This window comes from Triturus cristatus, chromosome 1_1 (genome assembly GCF_964204655.1).
Source record: "Triturus cristatus chromosome 1_1, aTriCri1.1, whole genome shotgun sequence".
Classification (NCBI taxonomy): domain Eukaryota; kingdom Metazoa; phylum Chordata; class Amphibia; order Caudata; family Salamandridae; genus Triturus; species Triturus cristatus.
In genome coordinates, this window is record NC_140579.1 from 876,273,465 (window position 1) to 876,301,104 (window position 27,640).

The window sequence follows — 27,640 nt, forward strand, 5'->3', positions numbered from 1 at the left end:
AACTGGTGGTCTATAGTTGGCAGAGGTATGCGCTTTTGTCCAAGTAGGGATCCTTGCTTCTAGTCAGAGTAAGGGAGATACACACTTTAGATAATGCCTCCTCACCTCCTTGGTAGCTTGGCATGAGCAGACTGGCTTAACCCAAAGGCAATGTGTAAGGTATTTGTACCCACACTCACAGTAACACAGTGAAAACACCAGAAATGGACACCACACCTGTTTAGAAAAATAAAGTAACTTTATCTAAACTAAACTAGACCAAAACAGCAAAAATCCAACCTACATGTATTAAAATACAACTTTAAAACAATTATCTCAAAAATAGAACTTGCAGAAAACAAATAGCTCCACCTGGGTCTATTATGATATGATATGCTTTATTCGCTACAAAAATATATCATAAAAGCAGAATCAGTCCTTATACAATTCTTAAAAACAACATGACATAAAACTAACAATGACAATTCATTGCAAATTTGATAATTAAAAAGTAAAATTCATTTTATGAAGAGGTAAAAAAATAGGGAACGGCCCATAAAATTTGAGTATCATAAAAAGTAGTACACAGCAGTATGGTAAAAAACAATTCATACAAGCCTAATCCATATTTTTTGATGCCAAAAACTTCGAGCATAACACCCATGCACATCCCAGGTATTTGGCTACCCCACAGATCACAGTAAGGGAGGTAGTATCTTTCCTGAGGACACGTAGAACAGACAGATAGTTTCTTGAGCCCAGCAATATACAAACAGGTTTTAACCATTTACTTCTTATGTGTCTGTATACTGGGCAGACAAACATAAAATGGGCAATGGACTCGGTACGAGCTCCACATCCTGGACATGGAGCTACTACTGTTACTACTGCAAATCGGTCGCTCCCCCTCCAGCTCATTATTAGGTCATTGATGGGGAGAGTTCCAATTCTCAATTTCATATACAAGGACCTATCTCTAGGGGTTTGGATAAAATCGAGATATGCTTCCAGCTTCCGAACAGGCTTGTGTTCCAGGAACCGCTCAGTGAGGGTTCCCCTGTCCGCACTGGTCTCTTGTACCGCCTCCACCCAATTCCAGTAAGCTTTCTTTATATCCTGTTTGGGAGGTGGGGTCTGGCTAACCCATGCCTCCCCCAGACCTATATCAAATATGAGACACCTAAGGTTTAAAATCCATTTGACCCTCTGGCCTGTATCCGCTTTGATATCGCTAAAAGCTGCGGCATAGTAGGACAGTTCTGGGGTCGATCTAATACGGGCCCAAAAGAGTAAAGGGCGGAGGCGTACAATATCCTTGATTGAATGTCTGCCCAGATCTAAATACAGGGGCTTCAGTGGAGTAGAGATTGGAAGGGAAACCAGACCTCTAAGAAATTTGTTCTCCGATCTTACTAGGTCAATGATGTTCTCAAAACCCCATAATTCGGCCCCATACAGGGCTGAGGGGAGTGCTTTACCTTCATAAACCGCAAGGGCCGGGGATATTGGTTTACTTACAGAGAGTTGTTGTTCTCTTAAGATCGCCCCGGATACCCGCTTGTGGTTTAGGAGCATTTTTGCCAGATGGGAACTCCACTTCATTTCACTGGTGACCCGAATGCCCAAATAATCAAAAGACTCAACTAAGTCTAGTGGTTTTCCTTGAAGGGTGATGTTATTTCTAAACCGCTTCGAGGGGAATATAGTCGTCAATTTTGTTTTAACGGTATTAATGATTAAGCTTCGAACGGAACAGAACAGGCTAAATCTATCCAACAGCTTTTGGAGGCCACTTGGGCTTTTTGATAACAGGAGGGTATCGTTGGCGTATAGGAGGGTCGGGGTTTTTTCACCCGCCAGGACTGGTGCATCGGCCAGAAACTCCCTCAAATGGTCTACCACCCCATTCACAAAGAGGGAGAACAAGGTCGGCGCCAATACACAGCCCTGGCGTACCCCCCCACTCACCTCGATCCTCTCCGTTAGTTGTCCCTGAATCCCCCACCTAATTCTGGCGTAGTTGCCCTCATGGAGGCGTCTAGTAAAATCCAGCACCATGGGGGGGGGGTACCCAACTCGCGCAACACCTGCCAAAGCCTGGGGCGCGGGACCAGGTCAAAAGCGGTCTTCAGATCGATGAAGGCCAAGTACAAACTGCCTTTCCCTATGACCACGGTTTTCCAATGGATCATAAAGAATCTAAAGACCTGATCCATCGTACCCACTCTCCCCCTAAAACCAGCCTGGAAATGCGACAGGATATCACCTTCCTCCATCCACAGCCTCAACCTCATAAGGAGCACCCTACCAACCACCTTTTGTATCACATCAATTAAACTAATCGGCCTGTAGTTAGCAGGGTCCTCCCTATCCCCCCTTTTGTAAATCACAACCACCTCCGCCCCCTTCCAGGATTCAGGGACTGCGTGGCCTCTAGCTATAAGATTCATCAGCCATAAAATAAACTGTGACCAAGAATTTCGGTCATACAAAAGGAGATCACCAGGTATGCCATCCTGACCCGCCGCTTTGCCGGGGGCTATATTTCCTATTGCCCGGGCTACCTCCTGTAGGTCAAAAAGTTCTACCGATAATGGATCTCTCAATGTATAGGGGTGATGCTCGTCTCCTATATATGAAACATCTGCCTTACCAGAGTATAGGTCATAGAAATGATCATACCATTGTTGCCCCGTAATATGGTTAGGTATCGGCTCAGATCCTTTACGGGTCCCCTTATTGATTAACTCCCATAATGACGTGGAGTCTTTCTGTCGTGAGGCTAGCTTAAGCTCCTGCCAGTGGGTCTCTTCCCATTCGCGCTTTGCTGCCACTTGAGATCTGGCATAATCCTTCCTAGCCATTCTGATTAGTCCCACGTCTTTCCCTCTGAGGGCAATGGATAGCACCTGCCTCTTTTCCCTGCATGTGACCGAATACCAAGGGTTCTTAGGTATTGTTCGGTTTCCTTTCCCTGTTTTACTGTCCTTGATGGCGAAAAACTGTCCCAACCTTGTAATTAGATTTTGGTAAAAATCAGGAAAATAGGAATCATGAGTTAACTCTAAGTTGTCACCTATCGAGTCAAGCTCCTCAATCTTTTGATTCAACAATTCGGTTATACTGAACAGTTTATCGTCCTGATTTGAAACCTTGTGCCATTTAAGCAGTCGGTTACAATTGGAGGGCTCATACTCTTTAGTTAACAATCTGAGGGGCTCCTCCACTTTAGAGTCAATGGGTCCCCATTTATTTTTGATTTGCATACAGAGGGGATTATGATCACTATCCAAGGTATCTTTTACTACCATGTCTATAAGATCGCCCCATAAGTGGACGTCGATCAGGATGTAATCTATACGTGAAGGTGAACTAATTCTGTTAAAAGTGTTGGCCCCATGCTGATCAGAGGGTGTGCGACCATTTACTGCTCTCAGATCATATTCAAGCGTTAAAGCATTCAATGGAATAGCCCTTTGGGACCACTTCTTAATAGGAGCTATGTTAAGAATTGGAATATCCCATTTGTTGTCTTCCTCATTCATGCCCAGTAAGTCCTCACTACTCAATGGTTCGAAAGTGCAGTTAAAATCTCCCGCTACGATGATGTTAGCAAGAGGATGAAGATGTGATAGCTCTTGCTCTAAAGCAGCAAGGGTTGAGGATACTTGGGCCCCGGGAGACCCTCGAGCATAGATATTGAAAAGCTCCATATTTGTTTTTGAAGTTGAACCTTTGATCGTTAAATGTAATATGTCTGCTAAATCATGATTATCCTTGACAATTGACCAATTCAAAGAGATATTAATCCATATAAGAAGGTCCCCTGATGGATGACCTTTCCCTGACCAGGAAGCTGGAACAAAATATGTAGTATACCCTGATTTGTATAGAGGAACCATGCTCCAAGTCTCCTGGAACATGCAGACGTCCTACTTCTCAATAAGCTCATTCCACTCAGGAAGAGCCAGTTTTGTCTGGAGGCCTGCTATGTTCCAAGAGAGAACATGGATCACCCTTGAGGTGTGCCTGTTAGTCCCCCTCTCTTTATCCTCAACTACCCCACCCAACGGCTCAACAGTTCGAATAACCATCTCCGTTCTATTCACATCTGGGCTTTTTGAATGGGAACCCAAAGCACCCCAACTGTCATCTGACCCAATACTGGACTTTATTTGCTGAATACCCTTTTCTAGTCAGTCTACGGCATTTAGTCCGGACTCAGTTCCCACCTTACCCTGTGCAATCAACTCCACCGAGCTTTCCAATGACCATAGAGGGGAGGATCTGATCTGGATTGCAGAGTACCCTGGGGCAGATGTACGAAGCTCCAAAGCCAATAAATTTGCAGCTAATTCAACAGTTGTTAATTTCATCTCAATGCAATCAGTCTGGGAATTAGCCATTGTGATCCTCCTTACTGCCAACAGATCTTCCCGTATAATTGACCTGCACCCCCTCCCTTGTCTTAGCCAATGGATAGTTTTGTTGCAAAGGGATTCACTACTTTCGTAAGCATAATTATGTTTAGGTTTGGGGATTTTGGTCATATAAATTGTTGGTAAATTAGTCCCTTCACGAATGGCACTTCTTTGCAGATTTGATCTAATAAGATCTTTATTATAGAAAAGTGGCCTCTGAGAGATTGCGATGTTTCGATTTAAATCCGAGGGTCTATATACTTTAAGAGACTCAGCGTATGGTCCAGTAGTTCTGGGTGGAGTAGCCGTGACAACACCAGGGGGTCCTGGGATTGAGTTTCCAAGACTGAGCTCAAACTAACCCCCTCCCCCCGAATGGGTCTAGATGGTACTCTTGGTGCTGAGATAGTGGGAGTAGTTGAGGGGAAAGGAACGGGAATGGATCGTTGCTGCTCAATTCTACATGTTAGATCTTCCACTAATGCTTTGAGAGATGTTACCTCAGTTTGGAGGGAATCAACCTTCTGTAACAAACCTTCGATTGAGATACCATATTTGCAGCCCGTTTTTGGCTCTATGACGGTGGCTACAAAAGGAGGGTCATTACCTAATGTTGGCAACATACTGTCATCAAAATGATCTAAAATGGCAAATCTATTAGAACATACGAGCTGTTTGTCGCCTTCACAGTAATGCAGTGCCTCTTGAGTAGTGGGGCTAGAGCTTATATTTGAGATAGCAGTATGATGACTTAAAGTAGTGTTCTCGGCTATGGGAGACAGAGATGTACCAGTACGAGGACTTTGGGTTTGTTTAGTAAACATTGTTGGAATCACTCTTTTTTTTTCCTATGGACCAGTGCCTCCTCTAAAGGAATTACGTGGGCATCAGGGTTATTGATGTTGTTGGCTCCCAAAACCTCTTCACATTCTTCAACTATTGCTTCTATTCTTGTGAGCACACAGTTACTAGTGGCGGAGCCTACTTTCTTTGATTTTTTCCCTTTCTTGTTGGGGAGCAGTGATAATAAACCCCCTCCCTCCAATGATTTCCTTTTCCCCATTACTCACAATTATAAGAACAGGTACAACAATCAATTTAAAGTAAATAAACTACTCTTTTTACACAGTCACCATTGGGATACAAATTTGCCCCGTGACCCCCCTGTCCCTGCTGGTTTCCAATTACAGTACCTTTGATCCCCAGCGGTCCGTTGCCCAAAACGAAAGAGGGATGGCCCTACCCTGCCTCTTCCTGGCAATGACGGGCCCGCCCTTGGCCCGGGTTTAGCCCGGGCGCTGCCCGCGCGCGTCCCGTGCTGCGGGGCACCGGCTGCGCTTAAAAGCAGCCCTGGCGCTGCCTGACGACACCAGTGGCAGGCGCCTGGGCTGAGAGCGAGGCTGCTGGGAGATGGAGTCCTGGCCTCTGGTGGATCCTTCGCTGGCCGTTCCCCTCACGGCGCTTGAGAGCCTTCGCTGGCCGTTCCCCTCATGGCGGACTGTCAGGTAAGTATTGACCCTTGATGTGGCAGAAGATTGTTGTGGCGCGTCCTGCGCTGCAGGACACCGGCTGCGCTTAAAAGCAGGCCTGGCGCTGCCTGATGACACCAGTGGCAGGCGCCTGGGCTGAGAGCGAGGCTGCTGGGAGATGGAGTCCCGGCCTCTGGTGGATCCTTCGCTGGCCGTTCCCCTCACGGCGTTTGAGAGCCTTCGCTGGCCGTTCCCCTCACGGCAGACTGTCAGGTAAGTATTGACCCTTGATGTGGCAAAAGATTGTTGTGGCGCATCCCGCGCTGCGGGGCACCGGCTGCGTTTAAAAGCAGCCCTGGCGCTACCTGATGACACCAGTGGCAAGCGCCTGAGCTGAGAGCGAGGCTGCTGGGAGATGGAGTCCCGGAGTCACACGGACCCCCAAGCAGCAGTACCTTAGAACGAAGTCTTTGGATGATGCATGGTGTCATGGAGGTGAGGCATCGGTGCTGACTTTGAGGCCCATTCCCTGGTTGCCATGGGGGAGGCGAGGCATCATGTTCATGAGGAGGCGATGCGTCAAGGACAGGAGAAGTCAGTTGAGTCAGTGGTGAGGCTTCTCTTCCACTCAAGCGATGCAAAGTCGAAGACTCGTGAACTCACCCTTGTCAGTTATTGGCTCTGCGATAATGGGATGCAGGCGCTGGTGGTGACGGCGTTTGTGTGAGCGTCGGAAAGACCGATAACTGCAGGCGTTGAAGGGCATCGGAGCTTCAGTGTAGATAAGGCAGTGCATCTTGAACTTCATGGGTGGTGCCCCAGGCCCCACTGCTGGTCGCGGTGGCGCTGACGGCATTGGAATTGGTTTCTTTGTGTTGCAGGACCAACCACACAATTCTCAGGGCCCAGGAATTGCATTTGGTGCTCTTTTGAATGCAGGTGTCCACACTGGAGTCCAGGTGCTGGTCAGTCAATTGCAGGTGAAGTCTTGGTGTCCCTGAGACTTCAGAACAGGAGGCTAGCACACACAAGCCCAGTTTTTGTCCTTTTCTTGGCAGAAGCAGCAACTGCAGGCCAACCCAGCAAAGCAAACAGCAAAGGGGCAGTACTTCTCCTCACAGCTCTCCAGCTCTTCTTCTAGGCAAAGGTTCCTCCTGAATCCAGAAGTGATCTAATTCTCTGGGGTTTAAGGTTCTCTACTTGTACTCCATTTTGTCTTTGTGACAAGAGTCTCTGAGTCCAGTCTAATCAGTTCTGTCCTCTCTGGTGCAGCAGGGCCGCAAGAGGTGGAGACAGCATTGTGCAAAGGAGACATAGCCTATTCAGATGCAAGGGAAACTCTTCCCACCACTCTAAAGGCCTAAAGGCAGCCAAGGTCTATTCAGCCAAGCAAGGCATCTCCCAAGAAAGGCAGGACACACCTCAACACCCTCTCCCTGGTGGCAGTAAATGCACATCTCTAGCCTCTGTCACTCCAAAACCAGACAGTCAATGCACAAACTAGCAAACGCGCACAGAATGGTTAAACAAGAAAGTGCCTACTTTCTAAAAGTGCCAACAGTGGGTTGCCGAAGTGAATTAAAGAATGATGATGATTCAACTCAGATCTGTGACTGGGGTGAGTGTCTGAAAAGTTTCAGCGCTCTGTCCATCTTTTTTTTGTGTTTCCGCTACTTTCTAAAAATAGCATGTTCAAACATATAATTTAAAAACCATCCTAACTAAAAGATGTGTTATTAAATTCTGAGTTCAGAGAACCTAAACTTAATTTCTATATCTTGTCCCAATGGAAAGTTATGCTTTTAAGATGTTATAAAGCAACTCCCATGTTAGTCTATTTGACAGATGGCCCTTTCTTTAGTGAAAAATTAAATTGGCAGTATTTCACTATAAGGACATGTAACACACACCAGTACATGGCCTACCGTTGACATACACTGCACCCTGCCCATGGAGGTACCTTGGGCCTACCTGAGGGGTGATCCTACATGTAAGAAAAGGGAAGGTAAGTTTGAACCTGCCATGTCGACCTGGCAAGTGCACCCACTTGCCAGGTCGACATGGCAGGTTCAAACTGCACACAGACACTGCAGTGGCAGGTCTGAGATACCTTTTCAGGGCTACTCCTGTGGGTGGCACAGTCAGTGCTGCAGGCCCACTAGTAGCATTTGATTTACAGGCCCTGGGCTCACATAGTGCACTGTACTAGGGACTTACCAGTAAATTAAATATACCAATCAGGGATAACCAATTGCAATAGCAATTTATACAGGGAGCACTGAAAGTTCCCAAAGCATCTAAGACAGCAAAAAACAAAATCCAGCACATCATCAAAAATACAGGAGGTTGAGGCAAAAAATTATGGTAAACCACGCCAAGGATGCCAGGTTTAACAACCACATTGGGAGATCCCCCCACGTGACTCGCAATCGCCGTCTTTGAAAAAGAAAGGAAGCCTAACCTGCTTGAGCAGAAACATTCCTATTAAATAGAGAAACATGCCACGGTCAAGATGTGCGTCTGTTTGAAGCATGCAGTTTATAGTGCAAATGCGCCCATGCTTAAAGTTGACGTGCCATGCAGAAGAGTGCATAAAGTGCAGCGTGCTGCGCTGATCAAGGGGAAAAGAGCAGAGGAAGCACTCGCTGCGCTGGCCGACCAGGAGGAACCATGAACGCATGTTGGCCAATCTAAAGGAATAATGAGTGAAATTGCCTGGGCATAAACCAAGTCCCTTTCTATGTGGATACCAAATATTAAGGTCCATGCTTTGCTATAATATGTGGTATCTCCTCCTTTTCAAGGTTTACCTTTTAGCAATTGACATGTTGAAATTGTTTTTTATTGATCACCAAATTACAATATCTTTTAGTACTTTTGAATGTATTTCATAAGCTTTCACATCAAGTTAATTTTGGGGATACCAAATATAATGGCCAATACAGACTACAATATTTAGTATCCCCTAGGATTTTAGGGTTAAAACATACCAGGGTTCAATTGGACATGGTCTTATGTTGGCCACAGTATTTTTCTGCCAACTGGCACCCTTCCTTGAGATTTCTAATATCTCTTACTATGGGAATACAAAATATTATGGTCCATGCATTGTTGTAATATCTTGTATCCCCAATGTTTCATGGGTCATCTTTTAGCCACTGACCAGTTGAAGTTGCCTTTTATTTGATAGCAGACTATGTTATGTTTTCACATGTTTAATATCATTATGCAAGATTTTACGTCCAGTTCCCTTAATCCCGGAGCCTGGGAAGCAAGGCTGCCCCCCATTGTTGTGCTATGTTGCGTTTCACCACCATAAGATCTAACGTAGCCCATGTTTGCTCTGTTCGCCCCAGATTGGAGTCCTCCCACACATTTAGGAGGCACTATTTGGGCGAAGGTGCAAGTTCCTTCCCCACCATCTCCAACATGCAAGATATTATCACCTGCCAATAAACCGGGATCTTTCGTCATGCCTAGAGTATGTGGTAGAAAGACCCTACCTTGCCACAGCTCCTGTTACAAAGATCGTCAGTCCTGCATCCCATCTTTACTAGGGTAGTTCATGATATGTAAGTTCTATGTAGGATTTTTAACTGAACTAGTCAAAAACGGGCCCTAATGGCCACCTCTGTCGGGGAGGCCAGTGCCTCAGGCCAGTCCTCGTCCTGCAAGTCCGTTATGTCGTGAAACCATCATTCTTTTAGTGTTCCAGAAAGAGTATCAGAAAGATTATTGATCAGCTTATGATACATGAGTGAAATTGCCTTACGCGTCAGATTTTCTTCAAGCAGTCTACACTTGAGAGGGGATGACTCTGGAAACTCCGATCCCCTGGACACCGCTGCTTGTATGACATGTCTAATTTGGAGGTAGTGAAAGTACTCAGTTTTGGCCAAATCTTAAGTATTTTGCAACTGCTCAAAAGGTAGGATTTTACTCCACGTATGCAAGTACCCCAACTTCGAAATTCCTATTGGGTCCCATTTACTAAAATTTTGTCTAAGTTTCCATGCACCTAGTTGTTGAGACTCCCAGAGCGGGGCGGCCCCTGCTTGGCCAAAGCGAAATGCCATTGTCGGACTGTGACCGTCATGGGACCTTGAATAGAGAGGTGGCGCGGAACTGTATATAATGCATGGAGGTAGCCTCTTGGCTGCATTACTAATCTATCCATTCTATAAGCTGGCTCTGTCAGTGGCTGATGTATCCATTGATTGACCGTTGCCAGTTGATCTGCCCTGTATGTTTGAATGTGCGGCAGTGCTATTCCACCGTCATACCAGCTACTCTCAGTTTACCTAGGGGGATCTTTGGGGGACCCCCCTCCCATAGCAACTAACAAACCAAGCTATCAATAGTATTGAAATATGTGTCTGGAACTGGAAAGGGAGTATTTTGAACAAACATACAAAAAACGTGGCAGCAAAATAATTTTGAACAATGCCGCTCTACCGAGCAGTGAGAGTGGGAGGGACACCCAGTGATAGATGACGCTTTTGAGGCGGTCCAGAAGGGGCTGCAAATTCCGAGCCGAATAGACCACGGGGTCTATGCGTAATAAAAAGCCCCGAGTATCTTAAGCCCTCCGAGGTCACTTGGGCCTCGCAATCTGCCGGCAAAGTTGGCCCCAGTCCGCTAAGAACATAGACCACTGACTTTGCCCAGTTGATAGTGCATCCGGAAAACCTTCCGAACGAGGCAAAAATATTTAGTATTCTCGTTATTGAGGCTCTGGGGGACGCTACATACAGGAGGACTTCGTCTGCAATGAGCGAGATCCTCTCCTCCCAGTCTTGTAATGTAATGTAATGTAATCAGACACTTGTAAAGGGCTACTATCACTCCTGGGAGCATCATGGCGCATGGTGGATCACTGAGTTGCAACATAAACTGGGTATCTGAGGATTAAAAGAGGAGTTAGATAAGTGCTCTGCATAGGGCGTTGGAGGCTGAAAAGATCCAAGTTTTTAGGGTAATCGTGAAGAGAGTTTCAGATTGGATATGACAGAGGTGGTTGGGGAGTTGGTTCCATGCTTTGGAGCCTATCACTGCAAGCGATTTTCCTCCTTTTGAGACATATCTAAACGCTGGTGGTTTTAATAGATTGGCGTTAGATGATCTATGGCTCCGCAGGGGTAGATAACGAGAAAATCTGGACCGGAGATATTGTGGTCCTGAGGAGTGAAATATTCTGAAGGCGATGATCAGAATCTTAAACAGAACTCTTTTATGGATAGGTAGCTAGTGTAGTGTTTCTAGGGCCGCTGACGCAGATGATCTCCTGGGCCATTTAAGCACTAAACAGGCTTCTGTGTGTTGATCCTTTTGGAGTTTGCGTAAGACTGACTTGTTGGCCCCTGCATAGAGGCTGTTGCAGTAGTCCAATCTAGACGTTCTTAGGACCACAGCAACTGCCTGTCTAGCTGTAGTGGGAAGCAAATCTAAAAACCTTTTGAGCGATTTTTTAATATGAAAGCAGGTCCCAGCTACTGCTAATGATTGTTGGTTGAAGGATAGTGCAGCATCAAATTTAATTTCCAGGTTTCTAGCTACTTTTACTGTATTTGGGGGTGGGGGGGAAGTGTCAGCTGGCCACCATATTTTGGGAGAGAAGGCGTTCCCATGTCCCAATGGTAGGATTTCAGTCTTTTCTGAGTTGCACTTTAGATGGTTGGTTTTCATCCATTGGAAAGTGGAAATTTTCTTTCGCCAGTGTGGTGTTTTTATCTAGGACCAGAATTAACTGCATATCGTCCGCATATGAGATAGTCTCAATGTTAAAGGACGATATCAAACTAATCAATGGGGCCATGTAGGCATTAAAGAGCCCCGGGCTGAGAAGGGATCCCTGAGGGACACCCGAGAGCAGGGTTTATTCTGTTGACTTGTATTGGCCAAGGGTGATGACTTGTCTGCGCTCCAAGCCAGGGCTATGTGGGGATGCCGTAGGCCCCGTCTGCCCCAAATTATTTGGATCCCTGCGGATCCATGCTGCCACCGGCTCCTACATTAGTGCAAAAATAAGTGGGGATAGCGGACAACCTTGTCTCACCCCTCGATGTAAAGACAATATGCAGGATCTTACCCCATTTACCATCACTTGCGCAAAGGGGTCTCTGTATAGAAGTCCCAGCCATGAAAGGAATCGGGGCCCAAATCCCATGTGCTTAAACACTGCCATCATGTAGGGCCACTCAATCATATCATAGGCCATGCACGCATCTAGAGACAGCACTGCTGCATCCTGCCTAATCCTATGTGCGTGTCCCATGACCTCATGAAGCAGTCGGAGGTTTAGGGCCGTGCTATGCCCAGGCATAAATCGGGACTGATCCGGATGGACCATGGCCGGAAGTGAGGGTAGGATTTTTGCTTCTGCGTTTAGTAAAGAAATTGGCCTGTATGAAGCACATTGGCCCCTGGGTTTTCCCTCTTTGTGTATCACAACTATCGTCCCTAACCTCTGATATGCTGGCCGTGTTCCTATGTCTCTACTTTCTTGAAACATGGCTAGCAGATGGGGTGTGGTTCCCTGCACCGTAAGTTTGTAAAGTTCTATTGGAATGCCATTTGGTCCCATAGCCTTGCCCGGCTTCAAGGCTCCTATGGCCTGAGCTACTTCAGTCACCGTTAAGTCTTCTTCTAACTACTGACTTTCCTCTGTGGTTAAGATTGGGAGCCTTATATCGTTGAGGAATTTCGAGGAGTCCTGTTCTGTATATTGTGCTTTGGCGGAGTAGACTGCCGCGTAATAATCTGCGAAGGTCTTCGCAATCTCTCTCGGATCTTTAATCGTTTCGCCAGTTTGGGCAACAATTGCCGGAACCCATCAGTCCACCCTTTGGTGCTGGTCAAGCCAGGCCAAGAGTTTGCCCGCTTTGTCGCCTGCCTCATATATTCGGTGATGTGTCTTCCTAATTTTATTCCTGGCCTCCTCTGTTACGTGGTCTCTATAATCTTGCTGTTTCAATTTGGGCCTACGTTGCGAAGCTTCATTCACCTTTCCCACTACTTGAAGCTCGAGCTCCAGTATTTCTTGCTCAAGTGTCATGACTAGCGCCCTTTTTTCTTTTTTATACCCTCCAATCAGCGAGAGGGCCTGGCCCTCACCACCATTTTGTATGCCTCCCATAGTGTCTGCAATGAGGGGACTGTGTCCAGATTCTCCTGAAAATAGAAATTTGTGGCCTCAGTCAGGCCCTTTCTTATCTTTGGGATCTTGATATACCAGGGGTTTATGGGCACGGGACCCGAACGTCGTCCCCCTCCCACCCCATATCTTGCCCACACGGGGGAGTGGTCTGAGATGCCTCTAGCCAGGTGCCTAACTTCCGTGAATTGGGAATGGAGGTCTGAGGGGGAAATTAATAGGTCTATTCTCAATCCGCTGCCATGCGCCTGTGGAAATAAAATTGACAATTGTGCCCCATCATTTCCCTGTTTCTGCCTGGTAGCCATTTGCCTCAGACAAACACCCATTTTGTGTGTGACATGCTCTCAGCAGCTTGTCTGAAAACTGTCCTTCACATCCCCATTGAATCTTGCACAACCCCCTGCTCCTTGTGGTCGAGCCAATTCCAAGAAGCCTGCCTGTGTGCCTTCCCCCAGTTGTGCCAGAGACCCAGCCACATCCTGTCCATTGTTGGTGACTCAGCCTGTCACACCAGCTGCCCTGTGACCACCCCCAACTGAAAGAGGAAGCACGAGGTTAGGCCCTGAAACCACACCAACTAATAGAGGAAGCACAAGGCTGTACACTGTGAACACACATTTCTGTGGTTCTGCCAATTCCCAGAACCAGCAAGATAGTTCCTGTTTTACACAAGATGGTTCCTGTTCTTGACTCTAAGCCAGAGATAAACCCCCGAATGAGTAAGGGCCTTCAACTGAAAGAGAACACATTTCCACACATCACATGCCCTCTCACGAGACACAAGACACGCCCCTACCTTGACACATCTGTTGGAAATTACTGCTTGTCACTTCCCTTTTTCTTGTCACTTCTCTTTTCTTCTTTTTCCTATTGACTGAAAACTGTATAAATATTCTGATGTGTGAATAAAACTGCAGACCACTCCTGTACCCGCTTGGTGCTGGAGCTCTCCCTTAACTCGAGTTACTGGACCCTTTGTTACTCTAACACCACGGACTCCTCTCTTTGCTTTGACTGAAATTATGATTATTAAGTATAGAAATTCTGAGATGAGGTAATATTGAATTAATTTACCACATTAATTGGCGCCCGCACAGGGGCATTCCCTTTTCCCCACGCGCCGGCGATATTGGACCCGGTACTGTCCCCTCCTGACCTTTGACGGACTTCAAAGTGCACAACGCGGGGAATTCCTGCTAACTCCTTCGAGGCAAAGAGGGGGACCAACTGCGGCCCGGCATCCACACGAGGCGGTGAGGAAAATTGCGGAGCGTCCTGAACCAGAGCCCAACCTGTGAAGAGACGAATCCGAGGTTCTGCGAGTCCCACCTTAGAAGCTACGCGCATTTTTAAGATCTTCAAGAGGCCTTCCAGTTATTTTTTTCGGTGAGTACTGCTGAAAAGTATAAAGACGGACTCACCACTTTGTGGGTGCGGTAAAGATACAGGTTTTTGTTGGTTTCTCACTTCTTTTGTGAGGACTGCTAAACTAGTATAAAAGACGGACTCACCACTTTCGTGGGTACGGTAAAGATATATGTTCTGTTTGTTTTTCTTTTTCTCTCAATTCTAAATCTTTGAAAAATCTTGCGATCATGCCTATTTTCTCGAAAATACGTAAGATAGCCACCAAAAGGAGTATTCTTGAGAAGGAAATTCCTCTTCCTCCTCGGGATACTCCAGGACACTTCATGTATGCAAAACATGGTGTTGGTGCAATTATTTATTGTGATTTATGGGTGGATTATACTAAAGACCTAAAGACCTAGAACACAGATATAGATGGCCTGAAAATGGTACTTTTGACATGGAATGTATTATAAAATTAGAGGAACAGTTGTGGAAGAAAAAGGGAGTCCGCCTCGGTGGAATTATGGAGAAAAGAAGCCCATAGGATGCAACAGAAGGAATTGCATAAAGTTGAAAAGGGTAAGAGAATGTCAGAGCAGGCCAAGAAAGAACAGTTACAAGAAATAGGGAAAGAAGTAGTTAGTGAAAGGAATAAAAGGGAACAAACAGCCATTTCTACTGGCTTTTATCCTGTATTGCCATCTGCACCTGAAAACCTTAACATTGCACCACCTAAGACACAACCTACCGCCCCATCACCAGAGGATACTTTCACCAATTTCCTCTTAGATACTCCACCTCCATATGAGGTTCCAGTAATTCAACACCCTCTGCCTCCGCCACCCTTTTTACAACATAACACACTACCTCTCACTCCAGAAGGGGGTGCCGTAGGTCCAGACCCAGGTAAAACAATTCCCGACTGCCCATATGACCCGACTCCAAGCAACACATGGGAGGCAGGCCGAATAAGTAAAATACTTCATGACTCCTGGGAAGAAATAAGACATCGACCAGCAATTGACACGTTTCTTCAAGCGGCCTCTGAGTTTCTACGTACTGGAGAGAACTCACGAGCCATTAACGCTATGACTACAAGATGATCACACCCTGTAAAAATGCACATGTATAGGTTCCTCCTTTGCTGTTTCATAAAACACATACAAGCAGAGGAAAGAAATGTACCAGTTTCACTTTTTGACTTATTAGATTCCGCATCCGACCACACTAGTCTAGAACTTATAAATGATGCACTAGACAGGTTCACCCGTAATGTGACCCATATTCTGCAAAACTTGCAAACAAATGAAGAGAATAAGAAACTTGAGGAGGAAATTACTGAACCTACTGAAAAAGTCCTACCCGTTCGTTCTTCCGCCCCTAATTCACGAACACCCCCGCCTACATTCCTCCAAGGTCACTCTGAACGGTCATCTCCAGATGAGTTATTTGAAAAAACATCCAATGCATTAGACTACTGATTAGACCAGGAACCACCGCTTACACCGGAGGAGGAGGAAATAGCCAGAACTGCGACCCTATGGGTCTCTCAATATAAGATATATGACAATGATCTCATAGCCCAACTTTTCTAGCATTACCACGCTCACATCAAAGATTAGCAAGTCTCTACATGGTACAACATCTCATCACACTCAATGACACTCATTTTAAACATGATCCAAGACTCGAAGATTTTCTGTCTGACTGCGCTGATAACATGTTCCTCCACAATAGTTCAGTTTTTCTCAACACACTTATAGATTTTAGACAGAAATACCAGAAAACGACTGAATATAAATCTTTCAATAATACTTTTGGACCAATTAATAGACTTCCTCAAACACGCCAGTTCCCCATGAGAGAGGTCCACCCCAGAGCTGACACGAATGGCGCGCTACAACGCGTTTTTATTTATGTACCCTTGAAAAAACTTGAGTTACTAAGGATAAAAGAGAAGGTTCCCTCCCCCTCAAAGGATCCTGCTGGATTCTTTAAAGAATTAGGAGATGTATTAATGATGGGAACATATACTCTTTCTGATATCACAGCAATTCTGAAATTATTGTTGCCATCGGGTATATATGACAAACTAAGAGAGAAAGATTGGGAAGTAGCAGGTGAACACATTAGATGGACCGAACTTCAGAATGATGAAAATACTAGAGTAGCAGGTCAAGGTATAGGAGACAGACTAAAAGCACTTCCTGGCACTATTTTAAAGGTGCTACCACAGTTACTGACTGTGAAAAAGGAGGACTGGGAAACCATTTCCTCCAGCAAACAGAAACATGGTGAAGACATAGGAGATTATTACACCAGACTTGAAAAATGTTTTGCGGTAAATAGCGGCCTTGCGCCGACAAGCGAAGCTTACCCGCATCTGTTTGTTTCTAAATTAGTAGACAACGCCTTGCCAGCTATTAAGGAAAGAGTACTAAAAGTAGAAAGTACCTGGCAAGCACATACACCACCACAGGTGTTACAAATGCTACAATACCACCAAAATCGCATTAGGGATGAAGAAGAAAATGATAAGAAACGCATGAAAGACACCTAGATGAAAGCGTTAGTAGCCCAAACTGCACCCCAGCGCCAACAGACACCAGGTAGCCAGACAAACGTGAAGAGCACTTGTAATTATTGCAAAAAGACGGGACACTTCGTTAAAGACTGCCCTGTATTAAAGCACAATTTGGCTACTGGTAAGACACAGCCTCGTCCATATCAGCCAAAACAGAATGTTTCCCAAGACAGTTCAACACCTTCAGTTCCACCGACAACACAAATGGCCCAAATGAACATTATAGACAGCGACTACACTGAATACTACCCAGATTTTTCATGATGTTGCCCAGGGAGAGAAGATGACAAACTGCCCCTAATCCCCATCCCAGTAGATCAGAAAGGCCCATTTATAGAGGTCCGACTTCTTGGGGAGGATAGAAAGTTTCTACTAGACACTGGGGCCAGTAAAACAACAATAAGCCATCAAGAGGTCCCAGAGGCTCCTCTCTCGGGTTCAAAAATTATTTCTCTGGGTTTCTCCGGACAACCTGTGACAAACGCCACGTCAAAACCACTGCCCTTGCAGGTTGGTCCCCTCACGACAACTACAGATCTTATATTGACAAAATCATGTCCAGAAAATTTGCTTGGTATAAAAACATTGAAAGAATTAGGAGCTGTTATTGTTTGCTCACCTAAAGATGTCAGATTATTTCTACAAGATTTTAAGGGCCACTACCCAAGTAGAGAATTAGACGAGCGTTTGAAAGATTTGCCACACACCCTTTGGGCCACTGATTCCACCACAGTAGGATGTATGGAAATAACACCTCACAAGGTTACACTGAAAGAGGGAGCCCAACTACCACGTATAAGACAATACAAAATTCCACCTCAAGCTGAACAAGCATTAATGTTAATTATTCAGGACCTAATACAGTCAGGTGTGATTAAAGAAACAACTTCGAACATTTGCAATTCCCCTGTTTTACCAGTTCATAAAAAAGTGGAACCAGGAACACCACCTGTCTACAGACTAGTGGTGGATTTGAGAGAGCTCAAGAAATGTGTCATTCCACAACACCCTGTGGTCCCAGACATCTCCACTTTACTCACAGCCATAGATGCAGAAGCGACGCATTTTTCTGTCATTGACTTAAAAAACGCATTCTTCAGTATACCAATTCACCCAGACAGTCAATACCTTTTCGGCTTCTCCTTACAAGGACGAAGTTTCCAATTCACAAGAGCTCCTCAAGGTTTCACCGAAAGTCCAAGTGTATATAGCCAAGCGCTGAAAAGACAATTGGACACTATTCAAATGCCCACGGATACAGCCATACTACAATATGTTGATGATATCCTCATTACGGCCAGATCTGACGCAGCATGTGCTGAAGCATCACTACTAGTACTAGAATTCCTAGCTGCAAATGGCCATAAAGTTTCCCCTGGTAAGCTCCAATTTTGTTTACAGCAAGTGGCATACTTAGGGCACTTGCTGTCAAAGGAGGGTAGGCAGCTTACACAGGAACGCATCCAGCTCATACAACAAATACCACAACCATCAACACAGAAACAAGTTCGAGCTTTTGTTGGTCTCACCTCATATTGTAGACAGTGAATCCCGCAATTTGCACTCATTTCTAAACCATTAGTGCAGCTGACAACACTCGAAGCTGGCGCTACTCCACAATTACCCTGGACAGATGAACACACGCAAGCTTTTCAGTCTCTTAAAAAGGCTATGTGTCAAGCCCCAGTGTTAGCAACACCTGATTACACCAAAGATTTTACCTTGCTTGTAACAGAAAACTCAGGTACAGCACTATCAGTCCTGACCCAACTTCAAGCAGACAGACATAGACCATGTGGTTATTTTTCAAGTACATTAGATCCAGTAGCACAAGCATTACCTGCATGTCTAAAATCAGTAGCAGCTACTGCGCAAGCTATTAGACAAAGCGATGCTATTGTATTGGGACATCATCTGATAGTCCAGGTTCCACACGCTGTAGAACTTCTGCTAAACAGAACGCAAACACAGCATCTGACAATAGCCAGACTCACCGGATATGAGATGACGCTTTTTCAGCCACATATTGAGATTAGACGATGCAACATTTTAAACCCAGCAACACTGTTGCCACTGACCTCTCCTACTGAACAACTTCACGATTGTATTGACATAATTGATTTAGTGACCAAACCCAGACCAGATTTACAAGATACTCCCCTTTCTAAGGCAGAAATGACACTTTTTGTTGATGTTTCTTGCATGAGACTCCCCACTGGAGAACTAGCAGCAGCCTATGCCATCACAAATGGTACAAACACCTTGGAAGCACACAAGATAGAGATACTGTCGGCACAAGCAGCCAAACTCATAGCACTAACACGAGCATATCACTTAGAAAAAGGAAAATCAGTTAACATTTACACTGATTCACAGTACGCTTTCGGGGTTGTACACAACTTCGGCACATTGTGGAAAGAGAGAGGATTCCTCGCATCACACGGGTCTAAAATACAGCATGCTACACTCATCACTGCCCTCTTAGAGGCCAGTCAGTTACCAGCGAAAGTTGCAGTATTAAAGTGTAAAGCGCACACAAAAGGAACCGATGAAATATCAAAAGGAAATGATTCAGCAGACAGTGCAGCCAAATTAGCAGCAAACACAGAATTGAATATACTACACCGCCAATACGCAATACGAGACCCCTTTTCTGACATCCAGGATGTTCAAAGTCACACCACACCACAGGAACTGCTAGAATGGAAGGAAAAAGGAGGGTTCCTTACAGATCAGGGTTGGATGACACCTGAAAGAGCAGTATGGTTTCTGCCGGATGCTATGGTACAGGTTATAATAAACACCATACATGGACCAGCGCATCTGGGAGAAAAAGCAATGTTAGACAGCATACAGAACATATGGCACAACAAACATTTGAGAGCTGCAGCCAAACAAAAAGTTAAAACGTGCATGATTTGTAATCAGTTCAACCCAGGTAAAGGCACAAAGGTGGAGCAGGGTGGATTCCAACCCCCTGACCATCCATTTGAAGTTCTCCAAATGGACTATATCCAGATGGAGAGATGTAGAGGTCACAAGTATGTGCTAGTTGTAGTATGTGCTCTAACCAGATGGACAGAAGCCTATCCCGTCCCAGATTACACTGCAACGACAACTGCTAAGCAACTAGTAAGAGAATATTTCCTGAGATATGGGTTGCCCCGCGTCATCTACTCCGACAACGACCAGCCCTTCTCCTCTGAACTCATGAAGCAAGTGTCTCTTCTGTTAGGGTACACTTGGAAATTTCACTGCATAAGACATCCTCAAGCAGCAGGTCTAGTAGAGAGACACAGCCAGACTTTGAAGACAAAATTGGCCAAGATATGTACAGACAAAGGCGTGGACTGGATGGTAGCCTTACCGGTTGCCCTCTTCTACATGCGTATGGTAGCACATTCCAGAACTGGTCTATCTCCGTATGAAGTGGTCTTTTGCAGACCACCAAATATGTGGGGTACGCCAATGCCTAAAAGAATTACTGATGTAGACAGCAGAATATTGACTGATTACCTGGCTTCCTTTATGTCTGCACTCCAATCTTGTCGTTCACAGGTCGCTGCAGCCTTCCCTGACAAAACCGCCCCTGGAGAACACACCATCCGACCCGGACGGCGGTGAAGGTCGAAGGCAGGAAGGGCTGGCTACACGCGAGCCACTGCCGGAAATATTATGGACAAAGAGACACTGTTGCCGGCGACGCTGCCAACCCTAGTGACATTGTAACAGAACAATCTTTTGTGCCTTTGGAACTGACCCCACAACAAGAATATAAATCAAAGTTGAGGTCTGCCATCCGGATTCTGGCTAATTAAGTCCACTGGGCGCAGGTCCAGTGGTGAAGCGGTGGGAGCAAAGGGATGGATTTAAACACCTTGACTATGTGGGAAAAAGATCAAATGAAACGCAGAAACAAGAACTTTAAGAAATTGCGTAGTGGTTCTCTCATATGTTTAATGATATTGTTTTTCTTCATAACCGTTATGACGTGTCTTGGTTGGATCCTCCACACTGTTTTTCCTCCAACACCACACACATCTCATGCACCCAACAGCACTCAGGAACACACATCATGACCTACCCCCTCATGAACAAGCCCATAGACTAGCCTTGCAAAACAATAACTTTATACAGATGTTACACTACACTCATCAGGCCAGCAATAGCACAAATTGCTGGATATGTGGCCGCCTCCCACCTCATCAGAAAAAGGGAGGGATGCCTCTTTTCCCCTTTCCATTTTCCTATAATGGGACTTGTGAAGCCTGGTTCGCCCTAATAACAGCTGGCGATACCAACCCCACCTCCTGCCCTGACGGAAATAATTCATGCAAGAATGGGTGGCCTTGGGGGAACTTAAACAAGGTACTTAATGCTGCCTGTTACCCAAATAAGGATGGAAGTCCTCATGCGACAGGAACAGTCCTAGAAAGTGAAGAATACAAGCAAGGGAACATGACCATGTCCTACAAGATGTTAAATACCAAACCTAAAAAGAATGCTGGTCCCCCTTCCATCTCGGTCTCACCAGTAAAAGGACACCTGTGCATCTAGAAAAATGGCTCTGTTCCATTAGGACACAGTGACTGTCATACCACTATAAGTTTTGAAGACAGAGGAAAGTCCTCATTTCAAGCATCTCGCCATACTTATTTTGTCTGTGGCCAAACGGCCTATGTGCAGCTGCCATTGAACTGGGGGGGAACTTGTTATATAGCATTCCTGTTACCCCCTGTCTTTGTGGCCCCATCCACTTACCACCGAGACCTCCTAGTGCCCCATGTCAGACATAAAAGAACGATCGATACCTCCTTGGTTGACCAAACAGAAACCTCATCGGAACAGTATACAGATTTTAACAAAGGGTTCTTCTTCTTTGTTGGCCCTGTACAGAACAGCAAGCTTATACACAGGTTGACAAGGACCTTAGAGGCTATTGTAAACCAGACGGCGTCTGCCCTGGGGAGCTTAACCCAGGAGCAGTCCGCCATACGATTGGTTACTCTCCAAAATCGCTTTATCCTTGACATCATCCTGGCTGACAGAGGCGGAGCCTGTAAAATTATAGGCTCTAGCTGCTGTATATTTATTCCTGATAATTCCCCATCTGTATACACGGCCATAACAAAATTACACAAGATAGCCGTAAGTTTACATCAAGAACCTGGCACCTGGACGTGGTCTGATTGGTTCTGGAAGATATCGTCCTGGGGATGGCAACTGCTGTCAGCAGCAGGTATAATATTCCTGATAATAACTGGATGCTGCCTTTGCATCCAATGTGGTCTTGCCCTGTGCGGTCTATGCGCTGCAAACTGCATTCCTAAACCACTTGTCCAGCAGAGAGAAAGGGAAAGAATTATGCTACAAGAATGTATAGATGATCTCATGCAAATTGAGATATAATATAGGTACACTCTGGGGCAAGGAGGGAATGTGGAAATAGAATTGACAATTGTGCCCCATCATTTCCCTGTTTCTGCCTGGTAGCCATTTGCCTCAGACAAACACCCATTTTGTGTGTGACATGCTCTCAGCAACTTGTCTGAAAACTGTCCTTCACATCCCCATTGAATCTTGCACAACCCCCTGCTCCTTGTGGTCGAGCCAATTCCAAGAAGCCTGCCTGTGTGCCTTCCCCCAGTTGTGCCAGAGACTCAGCCACATCCTGTCCATTGTTGGTGACTCAGCCTGTCACACCAGCTGCCCTGTGACCACCCCCAACTGAAAGAGGAAGCACGAGGTTAGGCCCTGAAACCACACCAACTAATAGAGGAAGCACAAGGCTGTACACTGTGAACACACATTTCTGTGGTTCTGCCAATTCCCAGAACCAGCAAGATAGTTCCTGTTTTACACAAGATGGTTCCTGTTCTTGGCTCTAAGCCAGAGATAAACCCCCGAATGAGTAAGGGTCTTCAACTGAAAGAGAACACATTTCCACACATCACATGCCCTCTCACGAGACACAAGACACGCCCCTACCTTGACACATCTGTTGGAAATTACTGCTTGTCACTTCCCTTTTTCTTGTCACTTCTCTTTTCTTCTTTTTCCTATTGACTGAAAACTGTATAAATATTCTGATGTGTGAATAAAACTGCAGACCACTCCTGTACCCGCTTGGTGCTGGAGCTCTCCCCTTAACTCGAGTTACTGGACCCTTTGTTACTCGAACACCACGGACTCCTCTCTTTGCTTTGACTGAAATTATGATTATTAAGTATAGAAATTCTTACATGAGGTAATATTGAATTAATTTACCACACGCCCCTGAATGAAATGTATATTCCAAGGCCGTTGGTTTGAGTGCCCTTCAGATGTCGATCAGGCCTAGTACTAGGAGAAATTTGGTTAGTCGTGATTTTGCTGGTGGCTGCATTCTGGGTGGCATGCGGTCTAGGGTGTCACTGCCCATCATGTTGATGTCCCCTCCCTGGAAAAGTCGGCCTGGCGGAAGGTTTAGTAGTAAAGTCCCAAATCTGTCAGAGTCGAATCTCTCAACGTGGGAGGGACATATAATGACACGATATTTAATACGGCCCCTGCCCATTGACCCGAAATTAACGCATATCTGCCCAGTCTGTCTGTTCTAGTGTTCATCTTTTCACATTTTTAAAACATTACACAAGATTTTACATCCGGTTTCCTTAGGGAATCCAAATATAATGGTCTTTACCACCTACATTAGTTGGTATCCTCTGTGTTTTTTGGGTTAGAATCTACTAGGTTTCAGTTTGTCATGGTTTTATGTTGGATGGGTGAGCACAGTATTTCTGTGCCAAATAGTATCATCCCTTTTGCTTTTCATCATTGTTTACTATGGGGATACCAAATACTATGGCCCACGCATGGCTGTGATATCTTGTATCCCCTACATTTCATGGGCTACCATTCAGCCATTGACCAGTTGAGGTTGACATTTATTTGATAGCAGACTACAGTTGCTTTTCACATTTTATACATCATTTCATAAGATTGTACATCTGGCTCCATTAGGGGACACCATGTGTATTGGCCTATACTGGCTACAATACTTGGTATCCCCTGTGTTTCTCAGGTTAGAACTTACCAGGATTTAATTAGACCTGGTCTGATGTTGGATGGGTGAGCACAGTATTCTATGCCAAATAGCACCCTTTCTTTTGCTTTCCAATATCGTTTACTATGGGGATACCAAATATTATGGCTTGCGCATTGCAGTAATATCGAGTATCCCCCCCTTTAGACATTCACCAGTTGAAGTTGCATTTATTTGTTAGCAGACTACAGTAGCATTTCACATTTTTATATCATCCCTACAAGATTTTACAACCAGTTTCCTTAGGGGATACCAAATAGAATGGCCTTTACCTTCTATAATATTTGATATCCCCTGTGTTTCTCTTGTTAGAACATACCAGGATTCAAATTGACATGGTCTTATGTTGGACAGGAAAGCACATATTTCTATGCCAAATTGCACCCTTCCTTTTGCTTTCCAACATCATTTACTATGGGGATACCAAATATTATGGCTCACGTATTGCTGTAATATCGCGTATCCCCTATGTTTCATGGGCTACCCTTAAAACATTAACCAGTTGAAGTTGTCTTTTATTTGATTTACAACAAACAAATGATGGACGGAATGCTGACAATGCATACATTCTCCCCCAGTCAAGAGATCTGGGTTAAATCCATCGTTCTTTTGCCCACTACACCACCCCAGTTCAGACATGGCCATATGCAAATCAGTCTTGACCCTGTGCCTCATGGGAACAGTCCAGCCCGAACTGCCAAGCCATGTCTTCCCTGGACCGGAATCAAGCATCCTAGGACCGGTTTCTGGCTATCAGCCGTCATCAGCCAGGATAGCTTGACTCCAGTGGCGTAGTGAGCACGGGTCCCACTTCTGGGAATACCCATCCCACTTAGGGCGAAAAGCGTTACAACAAACAAATGATGGACGGAATGCTGACAATGCATACATTCTCCCCCAGTCAAGAGATCTGGGTTAAATCCATCGTTCTTTTGTGCCCACTACACCACCCCAGTTCAGACATGGCCATATGCAAATCAGTCTTGACCCTGTGCCTCATGGGAACAGTCCAGCCCGAACTGCCAAGCCATGTCTTCCCTGGACCGGAATCAAGCATCCTAGGACCGGTTTCTGGCTATCAGCCGTCATCAGCCAGGATAGCTTGACTCCAGTGGCGTAGTGAGCACGGGTCCCACGTCTGGGAATACCCATCCCACTTAGGGCGAAAAGCGTTACAACAAACAAATGATGGACGGAATGCTGACAATGCATACATTCTCCCCCAGTCAAGAGATCTGGGTTAAATCCATCGTTCTTTTGCCCACTACACCACCCCAGTTCAGACATGGCCATATGCAAATCAGTCTTGACCCTGTGCCTCATGGGAACAGTCCAGCCCGAACTGCCAAGCCATGTCTTCCCTGGACCGGAATCAAGCATCCTAGGACCGGTTTCTGGCTATCAGCCGTCATCAGCCAGGATAGCTTGACTCCAGTGGCGTAGTGAGCACGGGTCCCACGTCTGGGAATACCCATCCCACTTAGGGCGAAAAGCGTTACAACAAACAAATGATGGACGGAATGCTGACAATGCATACATTCTCCCCCAGTCAAGAGATCTGGGTTAAATCCATCGTTCTTTTGCCCACTACACCACCCCAGTTCAGACATGGCCATATGCAAATCAACGATGGATTTAACCCAGATCTCTTGACTGGGGGAGAATGTCTGCATTGTCAGCATTCCGTCCATCATTTGTTTGTTGTAACGCTTTGTCAAGCTATCCTGGCTGATGACGGCTGATAGCCAGAAACCGGTCCTAGGATGCTTGATTCCGGTCCAGGGAAGACATGGCTTGGCAGTTCGGGCTGGACTGTTCCCATGAGGCACAGGGTCAAGACTGATTTGCATATGGCCATGTCTAAACTGGGGTGGTGTAGTGGGCAAAAAAACGATGGATTTAACCCAGATCTCTTGACTGGGGGAGAATGTCTGCATTGTCAGCATTCCGTCCATCATTTGTTTGTTGTAACGCTTTTCGCCCTAAGTGGGATGGGTATTCCCAGACGTGGGACCCGTGCTCACTACGCCACTGGAGTCAAGCTATCCTGGCTGATGACGGCTGATAGCCAGAAACCGGTCCTAGGATGCTTGATTCCGGTCCAGGGAAGACAAGGCTTGGCAGTTCGGGCTGGACTGTTCCCATGAGGCACAGGGTCAAGACTGATTTGCATATGGCCATGTCTAAACTGGGGTGGTGTAGTGGGCAAAAAAACGATGGATTTAACCCAGATCTCTTGACTGGGGGAGAATATCTGCATTGTCAGCATTCCGTCCATCATTTGTTTGTTGTAACGCTTTTCGCCCTAAGTGGGATGGGTATTCCCAGACGTGGGACCCGTGCTCACTACGCCACTGGAGTCAAGCTATCCTGGCTGATGACGGCTGATAGCCAGAAACCGGTCCTAGGATGCTTGATTCCGGTCCAGGGAAGACATGGCTTGGCGGTTCGGGCTGGACTGTTCCCATGAGGCACAGGGTCAAGACTGATTTGCATATGGCCATGTCTAAACTGGGGTGGTGTAGTGGGCAAAAAAACGATGGATTTAACCCAGATCTCTTGACTGGGGGAGAATGTCTGCATTGTCAGCATTCCGTCCATCATTTGTTTGTTGTAACGTCTTTTATTTGATAGCAGACTACAGGTCTTTTCACATTTTTTACATCATTCCACAAGATTTTACAACCGGTTTCCTTAGGGGATACCAAATACAATGGCCTTTACCGTCTATAATATCTGGTATCCCCTATGTTTCTACGGTAAGAACTTACCAGTATTCAATTTGACATAGACTTATGTTGGATGAATGAGCCCAATATTTATATGGCAAATAGCACCCTTCCTTTTGCTTTTCAACTTCGTTTACATTGGGGATACCAATTATTTTGGCTAACGCATTGCCGTAATATCTTGTATCCCCTATGTTTCATGGGTTACCCTTGAGCCTTGACCACTTAAAGTTGTCTTTTATTTGATATCAGGCTATAGTATCTTTTCAGATTTTTTACATCATTCCACATGATTTTACATCCGGTTCCCTTAGAGGATACCATATATAATGGCCTATACCAGTTATAATATCTGATATCCCCTGTGTTTCTGGGGTTAGAACTTATCAGGATTACATTTGACATGGTCTTATGTTGGATGGGTGAGCACAGTATTTCTGTGCTAAATAGCACCCTTCCTTTTGCTTTCTAACATTGTTTACTATGGGGATACCAAATATTATGGCTCATGCATTGCTGTAATATCTTGCATCACCTAAGTTCCATAGGTTACCCTTTAGCCACTCACCAGTTGAAGTTACCTTTTATTTTATAGCAGGCTACAGTATCTTTTCAGATGTTTTACATCATTCCACAAGATTTTACATCAGGTTCCCTAAGGGGATACCATATATAATGGCCTATACCGGCTATAATATCTGGTATACCCTGTGTTTCTGGAGTAAGTACTTACCAGTATTCAATTTGACATAGCCTTATGGTGGATGGATAAGCACAGTATTTCTATGGCAAATAGCACCCTTCCTTTTGCTTTTCAACTTTGTTTACATTGGGGATACCAAATTTTATGGCTCACGTATTGCCGTAA

At 45.4% G+C, this 27,640-nt stretch overlaps 1 protein-coding gene and 1 pseudogene across 1 annotated transcript in view; one reads left to right on the plus strand and one right to left on the minus strand.

Annotated features, from left to right (window-relative positions):
- LOC146871228 (uncharacterized) overlaps window positions 1-27,640 on the minus strand; it is a 250,280-nt gene that overhangs the window by 100,589 nt on the left and 122,051 nt on the right. The gene's annotated exons all lie outside the window — the stretch shown is intronic.
- On the plus strand, window positions 20,844-22,397 carry LOC146871230 (endogenous retrovirus group V member 1 Env polyprotein-like; annotated as a pseudogene).